Source organism: Dendrobates tinctorius, unplaced genomic scaffold (genome assembly GCF_039654945.1).
Source record: "Dendrobates tinctorius isolate UK_male_01 unplaced genomic scaffold, ASM3965494v1 ptg000039l, whole genome shotgun sequence".
In the NCBI taxonomy this organism is placed as follows: Eukaryota; Metazoa; Chordata; class Amphibia; order Anura; family Dendrobatidae; genus Dendrobates; species Dendrobates tinctorius.
Window position 1 is genome coordinate 50,701,586 of NW_027361707.1, and position 19,873 is coordinate 50,721,458.

General features: G+C 46.6%; 1 protein-coding gene across 1 annotated transcript in view; it reads left to right on the forward strand.

Annotated features, from left to right (window-relative positions):
• The first annotated feature begins 968 nt into the window (after window positions 1-968).
• The window catches only part of LOC141088556 (extracellular superoxide dismutase [Cu-Zn]-like), a 49,925-nt gene continuing 31,020 nt past the window's right edge, over window positions 969-19,873 (forward strand). Inside the window, exon 1 of the mRNA XM_073574681.1 lies at window positions 969-1,112. The gene's annotated coding sequence lies outside the window, so the exon portion shown is untranslated. The remainder of the gene's footprint in view (window positions 1,113-19,873) is intronic.

Below are 19,873 nucleotides of genomic sequence, written 5' to 3' on the forward strand. Positions count from 1 at the left end.
TTGATAACCACTCTTTGTTTTCTATCACTAAGCCAGCTACCTACCCATCTACACACATTTTCCTCTAATGTGTGTCTGTGGTTGTTTCATCGGTAATTTGCCTACACCAATATCATGGGAGGTGCTGTATCCTTCAGTGCATTCATATTGTGACCTGGTAAATTCGGCTACCATGTTTAGAAAAAGTTACCTGGCCAGGACTGGCTTAAAAACACCAAAAACGGCAAAATTTTGGGTCAACTTTATTTTTCAACAGTTCAAGCAGTTTTTTTGCCAGTATTCTAGGGAAAATGCTTGATGAATCAGGCCGTATATTGTTATCTGTTTGACACATAGAACATGACTAAAGGGCTTTCCCGTCATATTGTTCAAACTATAGATCTACTGTTGTTCCAGGATAAGTGAGCAGTTGGGTGTTTTAAGCCCCCGTTACTCATAGCGATATCGCTAGCAATATCTCTGTAACGTCACCGATTTTGTGTCTGATACTTACCTCCGACCGGCTCCCCCGCTGCTCATCGCTGGTCGCGCGAGAACGTCCTGGACCATTTCTCGTCAGGCGCTTCCTGCTGGACTTCCCGTGGCGCCGACGAGCGACGCGTGGACGCGGGCGGACGTCAGGATCGCCTCGTCTGACAGGTAAGTAGCGACCCCCGACCCCTGCGATGTCGCTGGTGAGATCTGCCTGTGTGGCAGCTCACTAGCGAGCACTTAGCGATGCACCAGCGATTCATATCGTTGTCGGGATCGCTGGTGCATCGCTAAGTGTAACGGTACTCTTAGACCATTAGTGTTAATTATCTTTGATTGTATCCAGATTTTTCCCCATTTCTAGTAAGAGCCACTGTTACATCCACAACATCATGTGCCTGTTAAGTAAGCGCTGGACGTCACCCAAGTCCTCGCTGAAGCACAGATTTGTTGTGTACGGCTTACATAACCAAATGTTAATGACTCAGATCCAAAAACCAAGTCCACAGGAATGTAAAGTCTAATGGTGTAGTACTCACAGCAGACACTCCCATAACAGAAAGATACAAAACTTCGGCATACCCAAGACCCTGCACACATCCCCATCTTCACATCTGTACACATCGGCTCCAGCGACACAGGTAATTATCAGTGTAATTGCTGAAAATGCGAGGAAAATAAGACCCTAAATACAGGATGGTATGAAGTGGAGTCTACGACCCTACGACGGCATCAGCAATTGATGACCGGTTGCATCGCTTACATTTGGATGATGGAATTCGCTGCCCGTCATGTGCAGCAATAGGCGGTCAGCTTGTTATATTACTATTACACCTCTGATACAAGTTTTATGATTTATCTACTTTCACAGGGTTTTTTTTTTGTGGTGTTCCGTTTTAACAGAAGCAGACATGGTTGTCCGGTTATAAGCGCCTGTTTTACTATTTTTATACCAGTTTTAATTTTGTCACGTACCATTTATTTCATGTTTTTATGTGAATGCAAAAAATAGGATATGGAACTGTATATAGGTTATATATAGACTTTTACCTGTCAGCAAAACTATAATAGATTCTTATGTATCAGTGCAGTTGCCAGTATTGTTCATCCTGATCATCCAGGTTCATAAGTTGCATTCCAAAGACTAAAGAATTTGCCAAGTCAAAAGTGGATGGTTTTTGCTCTTCTTTAAATCCCACTTCTCCTCTTAGTATTTTTTTTAAAAAGCCATTATATGGTTCCAGAGATATGGTCCTTTTTATTTAGTGATAATTTATCTGTTCTTTACAAGGGATAATTCCTTATAGGGTAATTATGCTGAATGGCTGAAAGACATTTCCTCCAGGGAATCCCTTGAGCAAAGGCCATAAAAAATTAGCACTAGCCACATGGCAGATATAACCCTTTAATGATATATAATGAAAATAAATGTCCTGGTCAGTTATTCTGCGGGGCCAATCACAGCTGTTTGCTCACTGATCGCTATGACTGGTCACTGTCATAAGATGACTGCCAGACCTAGAGATTAAGCTTCATGATGAGAGGAGAAAAAGCCATAACTGCTACTGATCACCTCACTCCTGTCCAATCTGTTGAGAAGGTCAGAGGCATGAAACTTCTTATCCTTGTCCAACCTTTCCGTTATGAGTAGTGTTAGGGTTTAGGTAAGTTAGGTTTGGACGTTAATTAGTTGGGTTTAATGCCAGAGTACATATAGTTGCTCTGGCTGCAGCAGAAGCCTCCCCCCACTGCCAGTTTCATTGGGTTACCAGCCAAAAGTGAAACTGATCAGAAATGTGGTCAACCTCGTTTACAGCAGGATTTCTGTCTGTCTCTTTTAGAACATGTGAAAAATACGTCAGATTACACTGGCCAGTTATCATGAACGAACGTTCCTAGCAACACTCATTTCCCAATAATTAGTCAGTGTAATCCGGCTGTCAATCATCGAACAAGGAAAATGCCCATTTGTTCAGTGAAAGAATTTCTAAGGTAACTTATAAAGCCATTGTTAGCAGCACACTGTCCTATGTAAATAGCCTTGTGCTGCCGAGAACATTGATATTTTATGCTCACAGAGCGATCTATTACTGATGGAACTTCTGTGTGCATGGGAAGAGCACACAAAAGCATTGTTCCCAGCCAGCCCACACCGTGTGAACCTGTGTGCAGCGAGCGATACCATGTGACCCTGTGCACAGCGAGCGATAGTGTATGACACTGTGAACAGCAAGCAATATTGTGTGACCGTGTGTAGCGAGTGATACCGTGTGACCCTGTATGCAGCGAGAGATACTGCGTGACCCTGTGTGCAGTGAGCGATACTGTGTGACCCTGTGCAAAGCAAGCGATACTGTGTGACCCTGTGCAAAGCAAGCGATACTGTGTGACCCTGTGCACCATGTGACCCTGTGTGTAGCGAGTGATACCGTGTGAGCCTGTGTGTAGCAAGCGATACCACGTGACCCTGTGCACAGCGAGCGATACCGCGTGAACCTGTGTGTAGCGAGCAATACTGTGTCACCCTGTGCACAGCGAGCGATACCACGTGACCATGTGTGCAGCGAGCGATACCGCGTGAGCCTGTGTGTAGCGAGCAATACTGTGTGACCCTGTGCACAGCGAGCGATAACACATGACCCTGTGCACAGCGAGCGATACCGCGTGACCATGTGTGCAGCGAGAGATACCAAGTGCTCTTGTCTGCTGTGAGCAAAACTGCGTGACCCTGTGTGCTGCGAGTGATAACATGAAACGAGTGATACCGTGTGACCCTGTGCACAGCGAGCGATACCACGTGACCCTGTGTGCTGCGAGTGATAACATATGAAACGAGCGATACCGTGTGACCCTGTGCACAGCGAGCGATAGTGTATGACACTGTGAACAGCAAGCAATATTGTGTGACCGTGTGTAGCGAGTGATACCGTGTGACCGTGTGCAGCGAGCGGTACTGTGTGACCCTGTGCAAAGCGAGCGATACTGTGTGACCCTGTGCACCATGTCACCCTGTGTGTAGCGAGTGATACCGTGTGAGCCTGTGTGTAGCAAGCGATACCACGTGACCCTGTGCACAGCGAGCGATACCGCGTGAGCCTGTGTGTAGCGAGCAATACCGTGTGACCCTGTGCACAGCGAGCGATACCACGTGACCCTGTGCACAGCGAGCGATACCGCGTGAGCCTGTGTGTAACGAGCAATACCGTGTGACCCTGTGCACAGCGAGCAATACTGTGTGACCCTGTGCACCTGTGTGTAGCGAGTGATTCCGCGTGAGCCTGTGTGTACCAAGTGATACCATGTGACCCTGTGCACAGCGATTTTACTCTGAGCCTATGTGTAGCGTGCAATACCGTGTGACCCTGTGCACAGCGAGCGATCGCTGCAGACAGGAGAGAGGGATGAGACCATCCTACAGTGACACTGGGAATGTTCGCTGGGTTTTTGCAGTGTCAGTGTGAGCGTGCAAGGCAGAGATTCAATTAGCTTTCACTATGCACAAGTGTCATTTCAGAACTTTCAGCAGAATGTCTGTGTCTGCCTATAGTTCTGTCTCTCCTCCTCCGTAGAATTTTAAAAGCACTGACTGTCATCTTCCACTTCAGGATGCAGATTTTAGTGTTTTCAGAGTGAAAGATCAGTCAAGCAGGCTTCGCTGATCAGATATATTACAAAGTTGCTTGCTTTCATATGCAACATTGATTTATAAAATAATATTTAAAACAGTGGTTACTCTTTAAGCCACACTGATAACTTACATCAAAGGCAATTTTTGGATAATCAGGAAAAATCCTCGTCTATTTACCTATATTTATGTGGAACTGGGTAGAGCAGAAAAAGTAAATTAATGTGCATGCAAAATGTAATTGCATATGAACACAAGACCTTTACACAGAGAAAAACAAAAACAAAACAAATATCCTGGAATTAAAAAAAAAAGTTTTTTATTCCAGGATATTTGTTTTGTGTTTTGTTTTTGGTTTTCTCTATATTTATGTGGGTTTGTACATTAGATGCCACTTTTTCAAATACAGCATGCTCGGAGTATAGCATTTTTGCTGGATTTTCTCTCCATATACTTCTCTGTTGGACTTCTGATATAATTGGACATCTGATATAACATTAAAGGGGTTACCTGGGACTTTGCTTAGGTTTTGCTACAGGGCTAACAACTTACAAGCTAACTACCTGCCTGTTCTGCCCGGTGCCGATCTCTGCCAGCTCAGAGTGGTCATGGATCATTCCTGTCTTTGATTCTGCTGCATCCAATGACATCACGTTGAGAGAGCAGCATCTTCTCTGTTGATGGGGAGTCTCTGTTGATTTCATGCTGATTGACAGCCAGATCCCTGCTGCCTAATTGCGGGGAGCCAGCTGACAATCAGCATGACATACAGTGATGCTCCATCGACAGATCAGTCCAGAAGAGAAAGCTGCTCTGTTGATGTGAGGTCAAATGAAGGAGCAGAATCTCTGGGAGGAACTGTTTATGACCATTCTGCGCCGGCAGAGATCGGTGCCATGCAGAACAGGCAGGTAGTCCCTGTAAGTTCTTAGCCACATAGCAAAAGAATAAGCAATGACCTTAGAACGCTAATAAAAAAAAAACACATATTATGCACAGCAAATGAGATTCATGCATTCTTTAGAAGAATTCAAAACCCTGAAGAATTGTATTTGTGAAAAGGCCAAAAAGTAAAAGAAAAACGAAATAATAGCTAATAATTATAATAATTATTATAACACTCCTACAGACAAGTATATGAAGGAGATCTGATAGGGGAATGTATATCTGGCAGAAGTTGCCTTTCTCGGTATATTGAAGCTTAGTCACCTGCCAATGTACCAGAGTGTGGCTAAGCTTCTGTTTACATTTCCTGCTTAGTTCTAAATTAATCCTGTTTAATTAAAATGTTCTTGAATTTTGTTTTCTTGTTTGCTTTCTTAGGGCCCTGTTACACGCTTCAATGTCCCAGCGATCCCATCAACGATCCGACGTGGATGGGATCACTGGGACATAGTTAGCTGATCGCTGGTGAGCTGTCACATAGACAGACTCACCAGCGATCAGGACCAGTGAGCAAGCTGGTATCAAAGGTAAACAGCGGGTATCTAAGAGCCGCGCGGCTCTTAGATACCCGCTGTTTACCTTGGATACCAGCTCCCAGCGTCGCTGATCGTTGATCTCTCGCTGTCACACGCAGCGATGCATGCTGTCCAGCGGGAGACCAATGATCAAAAAATGGCCCAGGACACTCCTGCACGATCAGCGATACCCGGCGGGGAGGGCGGTCGCTGATGCGTGTCACACACAGCGATGTCGGTGGTGAGATCGCTGTGGCGTCACAAAATCAGCGATCTCGCTGTGGGTGACGGGGCCTTTAGGCACAATTAATCTAGAAATAAGTACGTAAATGAAACAAAAAATCTAGTTATCCCCACTGTTTAATAGGGCCTGTTTACACTGTCCGATGGCAGCTGATTAATAACCGTCAACCGACTACATGTTTGCTCATCAGTGGTAGCTTATTAGCATGGTTATTCGGGTTAACGGCACTTCCCATGTGCACGGAACACTAAGTAAGGCTAGGTTCACATTTGCGTTTGAGTCCGCAGCATATCATCCGCATGCGCAAACGCAGCGTTTTGTATTCGCATCATCTTACGCATGATGGCAAAAAAGCTGCGTGTGCATGTGCTTTTATATACATTTGCGTTATTTATGCGCATGCGTTCTATATTTCCAATGTTTTGCAGTAGCTTTTCCTTGACATCAGACACCCAATGGGTGTGCCTCATGGCATTTCTATATATAAAGACACACTGAACTGAGGAAATCCTCATCTTTGGCTGCTGTTTCGAGCTGCAAGATGGATCTTGACATGGAGAGCTTCTATGATAATCTGCATTTGCAATTGAAATTGGCTGTTGACTTTGCTTTTGCTTGTCAAGAAGAAAGAAGACAAAGACTGTGAAGACGTCGTCACCGCTACTGGCAACAACCCATCCTTGAACTCCGAGAGAGCAGTGGAGTCTACCACTCTTTGTACACCGACCTGCGTGCAAACCCTCAGTTGTTTTCTGACTACACGAGGATGTCTCAACGGAGTTTTGATGACTTGCTACAACGTGTCCGAGGATCCATCACCAGGCATGAAACACAACTCCGGCAAGCAATTCCTGCTGGGGAACATCTGTTGGTGACCCTGAGACAAGTAATTGTGAAAAACAAACACATGTTCATAGTATTATTGTGAGAAAGTATTAATTATTTTTTTCCATTTTCTGTTTGGCAGATTCCTGGCTAGCAGAGAGACCTTATCATCTCTCCATTTCCATTTCCGGATTGGAGTGTCCACCCTTTCTGGGATTGTTGGAGACACCTGCAGGGCTTTATGTGACGTTCTGCATCAAGAATTCCTCCCCCAACCCACAATTGAACTCTGGCTGAAAATGCTGAGAAATTCAAGGACATTTGTGATTTTCCTAACTGTGTGGGGGCTGTGGACGGCAAACACATTCGGATTATGAAACCTGCTGGAAGTGGAACAGAGTATTTTAATTACAAAAAATACTTTTAGACTGTTCTCATGGTGATTGCAGATGCTGAATGTCGATTTGTCGCCGTGGACGTTGACTCATTTGGATGAGGAAATGACTCTCAGACTTTCAAAAACTCTGACATGGGCCAACGTTTATAGCATAATAATTTCAATTTTCTACAGCCACAACCTCTTCCCAACACTGAAGGACTGCCAATGCCATTTGTTGTGGTTGGGGATGAGGCCTTTCAAATATGTACCAACCGCCTAAAATCTTGAGCCAGGGTCAGGATTCTGCAGAGTTGTACTGTCAAAAATTCCAAAAGTGGGCGGTCCTTACTACCTGGAATGATGGTGCCTTGACAGCTCTCTTTCGGAAGGGTTTGTCAGAAACCGTAAAAGATACTATAGTGGGATTTCCTGTTCCCTCTGGTCTTGACGATTCTATGTCATTAGCCATTCAAGTTGATCGGCATTTGCGTGAACGCAAAACTGCACGAGAGGTGTTGCCACCTGTTGAACAAATGTCTGAACCTATGCAATGTGATAGAGTTTTGTCTAGGGCGCAACGTCAGGAGTTCAGAAGGCGTAATAAGCTGTGTTTTTTTTGTGGAGATGCCTCTCATATTATTTCTGTCTGCCCTAAACGAGAGAAACGTTTTGCACACACATTTGCTGTGGGTGGTGTTCAACCTAAGTTTCTTCTGGCAATTACTCTGATCTGACCCTGTCCACATTTTCCGCTAAGGCTTTTGTGGATTCGGGAGCAGCTCTGAGCCTGATGGACTTGGATTTTGCTAAACGTTGTGGGTTTCCTATGACACCTCTGCGGACGCCTATCCCTTTGAGGGGTATTGATGCTACTGCTTTGGCGAAGAATAAACCTCAGTTTTGGACCCAGGTGGTAATGCGGGTCGCCCCAGACCATCAAGAAAATTGCAGATTTTTGGTGTTGCATAATTTGCATGATACCATTGTTCTGGGGTTTCCTTGGTTGCAAATCCATAATCCAGTTTTGGATTGGAAATCTTTGTCTGTGGGGAGTTGGGGTTGTCGGTGTGCCCTTAGTGACGCTCCTGTTTTCTCCACCTCTCCCAAGTCGCATGATGTTCCTGACTATTTGGCTGATTTTTATGATGTATTTAGTGAGAATGAGTCTGCGTCTTTGCCTCCTCATAGGAGTTATGACTATGCAATTGAGCTGAGCCCTGGGTGTAAATTTCCCAAGGGTCGACTTTTCAATTTATCTGTACCCGAGCACAAGGCTATGCAATCCTATATTAAGGAGTCGTTGGAGAAGGGTCATATTAGACCATCCTCTTCACCCTTAGGTGCTGGGGGTTTTTTTTGCGGCCAAGAAAGAAGGTTCATTAAGGCCTTGTATTGACTATCGTTCCCTCAACAAAATTACTGTTAAATATCAGTATCCGTTACCCCTGATTTCTGATCTATTCTCCAGAGTTAAGGGTGCTTGCTGGTTTACCAAGCTTGACCTCAGGGGGGCGTATAATCTTATTCGCATTAAGCATGGAGATGAATGGAAGATGGCGTTTACTACTCCGGAGGGACATTTTGTGTACCTGGTGATGCCTTTTGGGCTCACTAATGCCCGTTCTGTCTTCCAGTGCTTCATGAATGATATTTTCCGAGACTTTGTGGATAAATTTTTGATCATCTATCTGGATGATATTTTGATCTTTTCCAGGGATTGGGACTCTCATGTGGAACATGTTCAGACTGTGTTCCGGATTTTGAGGGAGAATTCCCTGTATGTCAAGGGATCAAAATGCCTTTTTGGGGTACAGAGGATTTCATTTTTGGGATTTATTTTGTCTCCGTCAACTATTGAAATGGACCCTGCCAAGGTACAGGCCATTTATGATTGGGTTCAGCCCACTTCTTTGAAGGCCCTCCAGAAGTTTTTGGGTTTTGCTAATTTTTATTGTAAATTTATAGCTAATTTTTCTGGTATTGCCAAACCATTGACTGATTTGACTAAGAAGGGTGCTGATGTGCTGAATTGGTCTCCGGAGGCTGTTTCTTCCTTTCAGGAGCTGAAGCGAAGGTTCACTTCTGCTCCGGTCTTGCGGCAACTTGATGTCTCACTCCCGTTTCAGGTAGAGGTGGACGCTTCTGAGATTGGTGCAGGAGCTGTTTTGTCCCAAAAAGATCCTGTAACATCTAAAATGAATCCCTGTGCTTTCTTTTCCCGAAAGTTCTCCCCATCCGAACGTAACTATGATGTGGGGAATCGGGAACTGTTAGCCATGAAATGGGCATTTGAGGAGTGGAGACATTGGTTGGAAGAAGCTAAACATCAAGTCGTGGTCCTTACTGACCACAAGAAGTTAATTTACCTGGAGTTGGCCAAACGCTTGAATCCTAGACAGGCTAGGTGGGCCTTGTTTTTCACACGTTTTGATTTTGTGGTCTCTTTTCTTCCAGGCACTAAGAATGTCAAGGCAGACGCCCTCTCTAGGAGTTTCTTTGCTGATTCTCCTATTGTGACCAAGCCTGCTACCATCTTAGGTGAGGGGGTAGTTCTTTCTGCCATCTCGCCCGATTTGAGACGTGCTCTGGAAGAGTTTGAGGAGGACAAACCTGAACGTTGTCCCATTGGAAAATTGTATGTTCCTGACCAGTGGAGGAAGAGAGTAATGTCTGAAGTTCATTGCTCCGCATTGGCTGGTCATCCAGGTATTTTTGGTACTAGAGATTTGGTGAGTCGGTCTTTTTGGTGGCCCGCCTTGTCTCGTGATGTCAGGAATTTTATGCAGTCCTGTGGGACTTGCTCCCGGTCTAAACCTTGTTCTCGCTCTAGTGGGTTGTTGATGCCTTTGCCGGTGCCCAGGAGGCCATGGACCCATATTTCAATGGATTTTTATCTCTGATATGCCTGTCTCTCAGAGAATGATTGTTATTTGGGTGATTTGTGATAGATTCGCTAAGATGGTCCATCTTGTACCACTCCCTAAGTTGCCATCTTCCTCAGATTTGGTGCCCTTGTTTTTGCAACAGGTGGTTCGCTTGCACGGGATTCCTGAGAACATTGTATCTGACAGAGGAGTTCAGTTTGTTTCTAGATTTTGGAGGACTTTCTGTTCCAAGCTGGGAATTCAGTTGTCTTTCTCCTCTGCGTTTCACCCTCAGACCAATGGGCAGACGGAGAGAACAAACCAGACTTTGGAGTCGTATTTGAGATGTTATATTTCTGCTGATCAGGATGATTGGGTTTCATTTTTGCCCTTGGCCGAATTTGCTTTAAATAATAGAGCTGGTTCTGCCACTTTGATGTCACCTTTTTTTTGCAACTTTGGGTTTCATCCTCGATTCTCTTCAGGGCAGGTGGAGTCTTCTGCCTGCCCAGGTGTTGACACTGTGGTGGAGAGAATGCACCAGATCTGGGACCAAGTGGTGGATAAGTTGTCTCTCTCCCAGGAAAAGGCCCAGCGGTTTTCCAACCGGCATAGGACCATTGGTCCCCGGTTTAAGGTGGCTGATATGGTTTGGTTGTCATCAAAGAATATCGCTATGAAGGTGACTTCTCCAAAGTTTAAACCTAGATTTATTGGACCTTACAAGATTTTGGAGATTCTTAATCCAGTCTCGTTTCGATTGGCTCTTCCTGTTACATTCAAGATCCATAACGTGTTTCATAAGTCTCTGTTAAAGAGGTTTGTTGAGCCAGTAGTTCCTGTGGTGGCACCTCCTGACCCTGTATTGGTTGAAGGTAATGTGGAATATGAGGTTGAGAAGATACTGGACTCTTGTCTGGCTAGATGGAGACTCCAGTATTTGGTTAAATGGAAGGGTTATGGCCAGGAGGATAATTCTTGGGTCTCTGCATCCGATATTCATGCCGAAAGATTGGTTCGTGCTTTTCATCGGGCCCATCCTGATCGCCCTGGTGGCGTGGATGAGGTTTCGGTGACCCCTCCTCAAGGGGGAGGTACTGTTATGAGTTCATGTTCTCCTTCACCTCTGATGTCTGATGAACTCCCTCTGCTGGTGAAAGGAGGTAGTGAAATTGATCTGGATGGGTAGAACATGTCATCTGAACAGGTGGACTGTGATTAGACATCCGGAATTTCTGAGTGGATATAAGGCAGCCGACGCCCTGCAGGGTCGCTGGTGATCCTTTCTGCTCTGAGCTCTGGCATCCAGTTTAGTTCCTGTCTACTAAAAGCTAAGTTTTTGCTCTGCTATTTTTCCATGAGATTTTGTCTGTTTGCTTAGTGTTTGTGTTCAGCCTGCCCTGGTTGGGACGGACTGAACTCCATTTTTGTCTCTAATCAGTTGATCTCTTTGCTCTGTCTCCAGAATATACCTGAGTGCTGAAATAGTGATTTTGAAGTCTAGTGACTTCAGGGCCTTTTCTATCAGACGTGTTGGACATTATTTTTGGCAGGGTTTTTTGCGTGATTGCAGCCAGCATCTATTCTGTCCTTTCCTATCTAGTTAGTTGGGCCCCATCGTTTGCTCAGCCTGTCTTTCTGTCTGTGTTTGTGTTCTCATCTGTTTTTCACCGACAATACATGTTGGGGGCTGTCTATTGCTTTGGGGTCTGCTCTGGGGCAGTTTAGATTTCCCCTTTCATTCTTTAGGCTTATTTAGCTTTCCGGCTGTGACGAGGGGTCTAGGGCACCGTAGGAACCCCCACGGCTACTGTTAGTTGTGGTGACTAGGATCAGGGGTCTGCAATCCGCTAGCTACCAACCTCTCCGGTTTTTTGGACTTAGCTTGTGTTTTTGTTTTTTCCTCCTCCGGTGACTCATTCATAACACCTTACTCAAGTAGAGACTTAAATCACACCAAACAGATTTTCAACTACCGACTGACAAGGGCACGAAGAACTGTGGAATGTGCCTTTGGCTTGCTGGTATCTAAATGGCACATTTTGAGAACAGCCATAAATCTAAAAATTGAGACAATTGATGAGGTTGTGAAAACGTGTGTTGTTATGTACAATTTCATCTTTGCAAAAGAGCGACCCAACTTAGAACCTGAGGAACCTGTTACATTGCATGATTACCAATATCATCCTCTGAGAACTACAGTGGAAGTTGCCCAAATGAAAGGTAAGTTTGCTGCATACTTTTTTCTGATAATGGACGTGTGGCATGGCAAGCCGGAGTGGTTAAAGCCGCTAAGTAAAATGTACCTGTAATGTTAAAATGTACCTGTAATATTTGCAGAATTAAATAATAAAATATCTGTAGTAAAACACCCATTAGAACTTCCCTCAATATAATTCACACTTGTGTGTTTGCGGCAGCGGCGCTTAAAGAGACAAAGAAAACACAGATATTGCAAAGAAAATACAAATTTTATTTAACAAAAAATAATTGGGCTTAGGATCGGAGTCTATCTGAGGGTGATATGGGGTGGACCTTGGGGGTGTGGAGCTGTGAGAATTGATGAGGATGGGGTTACAAGGGAAAGGGCAACATATTGAAGGATTGGATCATGGATGGAATTATGGGAATGGATAGACAAACTGGAAGGGAAAGACACAAGGGAAGGTAGTGATACATTTGACAACAGAGACACAATGCTAGGTGAGGGTAGAGGTGGTGGGTCCCATTTTGGCAGGGTTTTTTGCCTCCGGGTCTTCATCCTGGTGGTAATTTGTTTCTTTGTCCTCTGTTTTCTTGGCCGAATGGGAGTGGTGGCCTCTGTAGCATGGGCAGCATGGTGGATGCTGCTGGCTGCAGGGGTGCTGAACTTGGGAGCGTGGAGGATGCTGCTGGCTGCAGGGCTGCTGAACTTGGGAGCATGGTGGATGCTGCTGGCTGCAGGGCTGCTGAACTTGGGAGCATGGTGGATGCTGCTGGCTGCAGGGCTGCTGAACTTGGGAGCATGGTGGATGCTGCTGGCTGCAGGGATGATAAACTTGGGAGTGTGGTGGATGCTGCTGGCTGCAGGTGTAGGGAGGAGGACCCCCACAGAGTGTCCAGGCCAGAACCAAAGGGACCGCTATCTGAGTTCCTAAGGAAACTACCCGGGAACAGAGGAAGAGAGTGGACTGTTGAGCGTGACAGGACAGCAAGGGGAGGGGCGAGTATAAAAGGGGCAAGGAGCGCGCAGAGGAGTCAGTTGGTGATACGTCAGACACGAAGCAGGAGACGGAGGGGGCGTGAGAGAGCGGGTAGGACACTGACAGTTCTGAGAAGAGACCAGCAGCAGAGGGTAGATACGCAGTGGCCCTCAGGAAAGAGGCGCCAAGTTTACCGACAGGGGACTGTCTCTTCACCCCAATCCCGGGTTACAATGTGCCCCCGGTCATCCTCGGCCGTTACCGCTGAGCTCGAGCCCTCCGTGGCCTGTCCACTCCCTCTCCTGGCTGCTGCCATCCCCCTTCAGCCCACGGTTGCAGCCTGCCCGCTGCTACCCACGGACGCTGCTGGTTTACGTCAGCCCGTGGTTGCGGCCTGTCTACCACCGCTCACAGCCGCCTTCACCCTGCTGCAGTCGGCAGTTGGGGCATGTTCCTTGTCAACAGAGACACTCTGTACACAGCCCTAGGCTGTGCGTGCAGCCAGTAAACCGCCACTCTTGAGCACTGCGACACAACCCTGCTTGGGGACAGGAGTCCCATTGAACTCGCTAACAAGCGCAACCCCGCTGTTACAACAGGGGGTTACTTCATCTCAGCACTCCATCAGGGCCTGTTGTGCCCCAACTCCTCCTGGGCACTGGGGCGCCCGAAGACTACTCCAAATCTTCAGCAGCTGGGCCCAGCGGCTGCGACGCCAAGGCAGCCTCATCAAAGACGCCACAGCAGCCTCATTAAAGACGCCAAAGCAGCTTCATCAGCAACGCAGCTTCCACAGAGACACCGAGGGATGTCAGGACGGATAAGTGACATTATAGAGTATAAGGACCCGTAGATGGCCATACCTTGGCCCCATAGTAACCGGTTTCGGCCGGGTTAGTCGTGTTCTTTCCAAATAGTGTTTGGTTGTACTGAGTCCCTGCGAGGACAACTGTTGTTATCCCTTTTTGGTTGCTTAGTATAGCCCTTTAAATTATAAAAAGTTTGCTTTTCAAAGTTCAACTAGTCTTGCGTCTTGTCACTGCATCCTGCGAACCTGCTATTACCTACACAGGGATGATGAACTTGGGAGCGTGATGGATCTCTGAACTGGAGTCGGTGGTGGCGGAGGATAGTTTGGTGCTGTGGAAGTTGTAAAGTATATGTTCGGCTGCTGGTAATATCCTCCAGCCTGTGGATCAGGGGCGGACACTGACAGCTTGGGGCCCCTGTGCAAGAAATGTGTCTGGGCCCCCCTCCTTTTATGGCGTCAAAGCTACGTGCGTGTGTATATAGCCACACATACATATATATACATTACATAGTCTCCTTTATTATGTATATTGCTGTCCCTTACACAGTGCCCTCTCTTGTTATGTACAGTACCGTTCCTTACATATTGAATTATATAGAGCCCTGTTTTTTATTACATACCGTCCTGTCTTGTTAGCTGTATAATGCAATGATGGCTGATGAAGCAAAGGAAAGCTTCCTTTCTAATGGAGGAGCTGATGGACTGGTAATTTGGTCACCGGCTCCTCGATCAGCAGTCATTTTATATCTAAAAAGAGAGGGGACTATGTAATAAAAGAGGGCACTGTAAATAACAAAATTAACAAGAATACACTATGTAAGAGACCGCACTATACATAACAGCAGAGGAAGCTATATAATAAGGGACAGCACCATATATAACTAGAGAGGATGGTACGTGATAAGGGATGGTGTTATACAGAATTAGTGAGTACACTATATACTAAGGGACTGTGTTAGACACAGTGAGTACACTATATACTAAGGGACTCTGTTAGACATAGTGTGTACACTATATACTAAGGGACTGTGTTAGACATAATAAGCGATAATAATGTCTTCCTCCACCTCCCCCTGTTCCTAAGGCCATTATAAGTCCCCCTTCCTCCCATCTCAATCCTCCACACCCCTCATTGTTCTCCTCCCCTCGCATCCCATTATTGTCCTCTCCCCCACCCCATCATTGCCCTCTTCACCACCTCCATCATTTTCTTCTCCCCACCACTATCTTTGCTTTCTCCCCCACCACTCCCATCATTGCCCATTCCACCAACTCCATCATTTCCTCCTCCTCCACCATACCCATTTATTGCCCTTTCCACCACCACCATCATTACATTCTCCCCCACCACCCCATCATTTCTTTTTCTCCCCACCACCCCATCATTGCCCTCTCCATCACCCCCATCATTGCCTTCTTCCCATCACCCCCATCATTGCCTTCTCGCCATCACTCCCATCATTGCCTTCTCCTTCACCCCATCACTGCCTTCTCCCCATCACTCCCATCATTGTCTGCTCCATCACCCCATCACTCCCATCATTGCCTGCTCCATCACCCCATCACTCCCATCATTGCCTTCACCATCACCCCATCACTGCCTTCTCCCCATAACTCCTATCATGGCCTGCTCCATCACCCCATCACTCCCATCATTGCCTTCTCCCCATCACTCCCATCATTGCCTGCTCCATCACCCCCATCCTTGCCTGATCCATCAACCCATCACTCCCATCATTGCCTGCTCCATCACCCCATCACTCTCATCATTGCCTGCTCCATCACCCCATCATTGCCTTCTCCATCACCCCATCACTCCCATCATTGTCTTCTCCCCATCACTCCCATCACTGCCTTCTCCATCACCCCATCACTGCCTTCTCCCCATCACTCACATCATTGCCTGCTCCCATCATTGCCTGCTCCATCACTCCCATCATTGTCTGCTCCATGACCCCATCTTTGCTTGTTCCATCACCCCATCACTCCCATCATTGCCTTCTCCCTGTCAGGAACCCCGCACTGCACTTGCTCACTGAGTCAGTGTGTGTGTCCTGAGTACAAAAACAGTGCTCAAAAGATACCTGTGGAGCAGGGCAGCAGCCATGACGATACGTGCTTCAGAGTATCAGGACCTGAAGCACGTGACTGCTGGGGGCATGGCCTAAGCTTCACAGAGCTAGGAACTGCAGGGAAACTCCTAGAAAGGTAACTACAGGACAATGTTACCAAGGGGCATAGACAGAGACAGAAACCAGATGAAGCCGGGGTCAAAGCACAAGATAGCAATACAGTACCAAAGGGTTAGACAGAATGGATAGTCAGGACGTAGCAATAGATCAGAAAACCAGAACGGGCAATAGACAGTACAATAGGGACAAATTGTAACGGAGTAACGATAGCCAAGCCAGGAGGTCAGAACCAGAAAAGACAATAGTACCAAAACGAGAGACGGAGTACAGAGTGAGGGAACAGACCGGGTCATACACGGGAAGCAAACAAGCAACGCAGAATACACGCACACCAGGGGTCAGACACACCAGAACAACAGTATAGCTGACAGAGAACCCTGGTAAAGAGTGAGTATAAATACCCCTCCCAGATCCAGAAAGAGGCCATGAACACTTAACCCTGTGAGTGCAGGGCAAGAACCCTGTTCAAACCATGACAGTACCCCCTCTTAACAGGGGGCAACTGGACCCCCAGGCTTGTCTGGGTATCTGGCGTGGAAAGCCCGCACCAGATGATCGGCATGCACCATGCACCGAACTGGCCGGAACCTATGACCGATCCTCTAGAGAGTACCCCTTCCAGTGTATCAGATACTGGAGTCTCCGGCGCACCCACTGGGAGTCAATAATGCACCCTACTTCATACTCCAGCTGCCCCTCTACCAGCACTGACACAGCATTTGATGAGGGATCCTCTCTCACCGTCCCCACAGGCTTTAACAGGGACCTGTGGAAGACATCAGAAATTTTAAAGGAGGTGGGCAGCTGCAGTCGGTAGGCTACTGGGTTAACAACCTCCACAACTTTGTATGGGCCAATAAACTTGGGTCCCAGCTTTATAGATGGTATCTTAAGCTTGATATTGCGGGTGGATATCCACACCTTCTCCCCTACTGCAAATGCTGGACCTGGCCCCCTCCTCCTGTCATCAAACCGCTTATAGTTTTCCTGAGCCTTGGAAATATTCCTCTGAACCTCCCTCCAAAGAATTCTAAGACGTTGTGTCGCACCCTCAGCTCCAGGACAACCTGAATCCATGCGGAAAAACTCTCCAAAATGTGGGTTAAACCCATAGTTGATCTGAAAGGGAGACTTCCCAGTAGATTGACTCACACGACTGTTGAATGCAAACTCTGCCATGGGCAATACCTCACACCAGTCCTCCTGCCTGGAAGAGGCCAAGCATCTCAGAATCTGCTCCAACGATTGGTTCGTGCGCTCCATCTGTCCATTAGACTCTGGGTGGTAGGCAGAGGAGAAGGACAACGAAATCCCCAGCTTTTTGCAAAATGCCCTCCAGAACCTGGCTACAAACTGTACTCCTCTGTCTGACATCACATTCATAGGTACTCCATGCAACCGAATTATATGCTGCATAAATAAGCGGGCCAGGGTTTCAGCAGATGGTAACGCGGGGAGAGGTACAAAGTGGGCTTATTTTGAAAACCTATCCACCACCACCCATATCACCGAGTTGCCCCTGGAAGGAGGAAGATTTGTGATAAAATCCATGGACAAATGTGTCCATGGTCTATCCGGAAATGGCAAAGGCACCAACTCCCCGGCCGGCCGGACCTGAGAACTTTTAGAACCAGTGCACACCCCACATGCAGTCACAAACTTTTTAATATCTGTTACCATAGAGGGCCACCAGAAACCCCTCGCAATTCCCCCCGGGTAGCTGCAATCCCAGGGTGAGCACTCAACATAGAATCGTGAAATTCCTGCATAAGTCCGAGACGGAAACGTTCCGGTACAAACAATTTACCAGGGGGTTTACCACCCGGAGCCCGAGCCTGGGCCTCCAAAATCCCTCTCTGTAACTCAGATGATATTTCGGCCACCGCTACTCCTGGCTGAAGAATGGAGGAGGGAGGTTCTGGAGGGGACACCGAATCAAAGTTTCGAGATAAGGCATCAGCCTTGATGTTTTTAGATCCCGGGCGGAATGTGATGGGAAACTGAAATCGAGAAAAAAAAAAGCGCCCACCGTGCCTGTCTGTGGGTCAATCTCTTGGCAGACTCGATATAGGACAAATTTTTGTGATCAGTGATGACTGTAATGGGATGAACAGCCCCATCCAGGAAATGCTTCCATTCTTCAAAAGCCAACTTTACCGCCAACAACTCTCTATTGCCGACATCGTAATTTCTCTCGGCAGAGGAAAATTTTTTTTGAGAAGAAGGCGCAAGGCCTCAGATTAGTAAGGGTAGGAGGGCCCTGAGACAAAACTGCCCCCACCCCTACTTCCGATGCGTCAACCTCCACGACAAAAGGTCTTGACGGGTCAGGTTGTACCAATACAGGGGCTGAAGAAAAGCACTTTTTTAATGTCATGAAAGAATTTTTTGCAGCTACAGACCAATTTTTTACATCAGCTCCCTTGAGAGTGAGGTCCATTAGAGGCTTTACCACCTGCGAGAAGCCCTTAATAAATTTCCTATAAAAGTTGGCAAAGCCCAAAAATCGCTGCAACCCTTTCAAGTCATGAGGCTGCACCCAGTCCGTAACAGCCTGGACCTTCTTAGGATCCATGCGGAACCCCTCCCCTGACACAATCAACCCTAGAAAGGATACTTCTTGCATGAAAAATGAGCATTTTTCCAACTTGGCATACAAATGATTCTCCCTCAGTCTCATGAGAACCATCCGCAAATGGTGCAAGTGAGATTGACTGTCCACCGAGTACACCAGAATGTCATCCAAATAGATAACCACAAAACGACCAATTAAATCAGAGAAAATTGCATTATTAAAATTCTGAAAAACAGCAGGAGCATTGGTGAGACCAAAGGGCATAACCAAGTTTTCGAACAGCCCTTCAGTCGTCAGGAATGACGTTTTCCATTCGTCCCCTTCCCGGACTCTTACAAGGTTATATGCCCCACGTAAATCCAGTTTAGAGAAGCACTTGTCCCCAGTGATTTGGTTACATAGATCAGGAATTAGGGGGAGAGGGTATGTATTTTTCACAGTAATTTTGTTTAATTCCCGAAAGTCAAGGCACGGCCGCAAACCACCACCTTTTTTCTTAACAAAAAAGAAGCCCGCCGCCGCAGGTGAAACAGAAGGCCTAATATGCCCTTTGCGGAGACTCTCGGTAATGTACTCCTTCATGGCTAGACGTTCGGGCCCGGACAAATTGAACAGGCGAGCCTTGGGTAACTTGGCTCCAGGGACTAGATTAATGGCACAATCAAAGAGTCTATGTGGTGGTAGCGCCTCAGCCTCACTATCAGAAAATACGTCTTCAAAATCTTTCAGGTACTCCGGAATACCTTCCAGTTCGACAGACGACACTGACACAGATTTTACTGGGGTGACAAAGAGTTGTCAAGTTACAACATAGACCGTTAGCCATACAACTCCACTGAATGATCTCCCCCGTAACCCAGTCAATAGTAGGATTGTTACGTTGAAGCCAAGGCATACCCAGTACCAGTCCAGCCGGCAGATTATTTAGAACAAAACACCTTAATTTTCCACGTGAGTGGAACCCACTTTCAGAGAAAAGGTATCAGTCATGAAACAAACTCCCTCCTGGGTGATAGGAGAAGAATCAATTGCCACGATTTTCACAGGATCTCTTAACCTGACTGTCCCTATCTTATGAAAAGTCACAACTTTGGCATCAATCAGATTAATAGAAGAACCACAGTCAACAAAGGCGGTAGTCACAACCGGACCGCCTGTAAGTTCTAGTTCCACCGGTAGCAGAATTTTAGTAAGTGAGGAAAAGGGTACCTGGGAGTCTGGGCAACCTCCTCGATTGTTATCCAG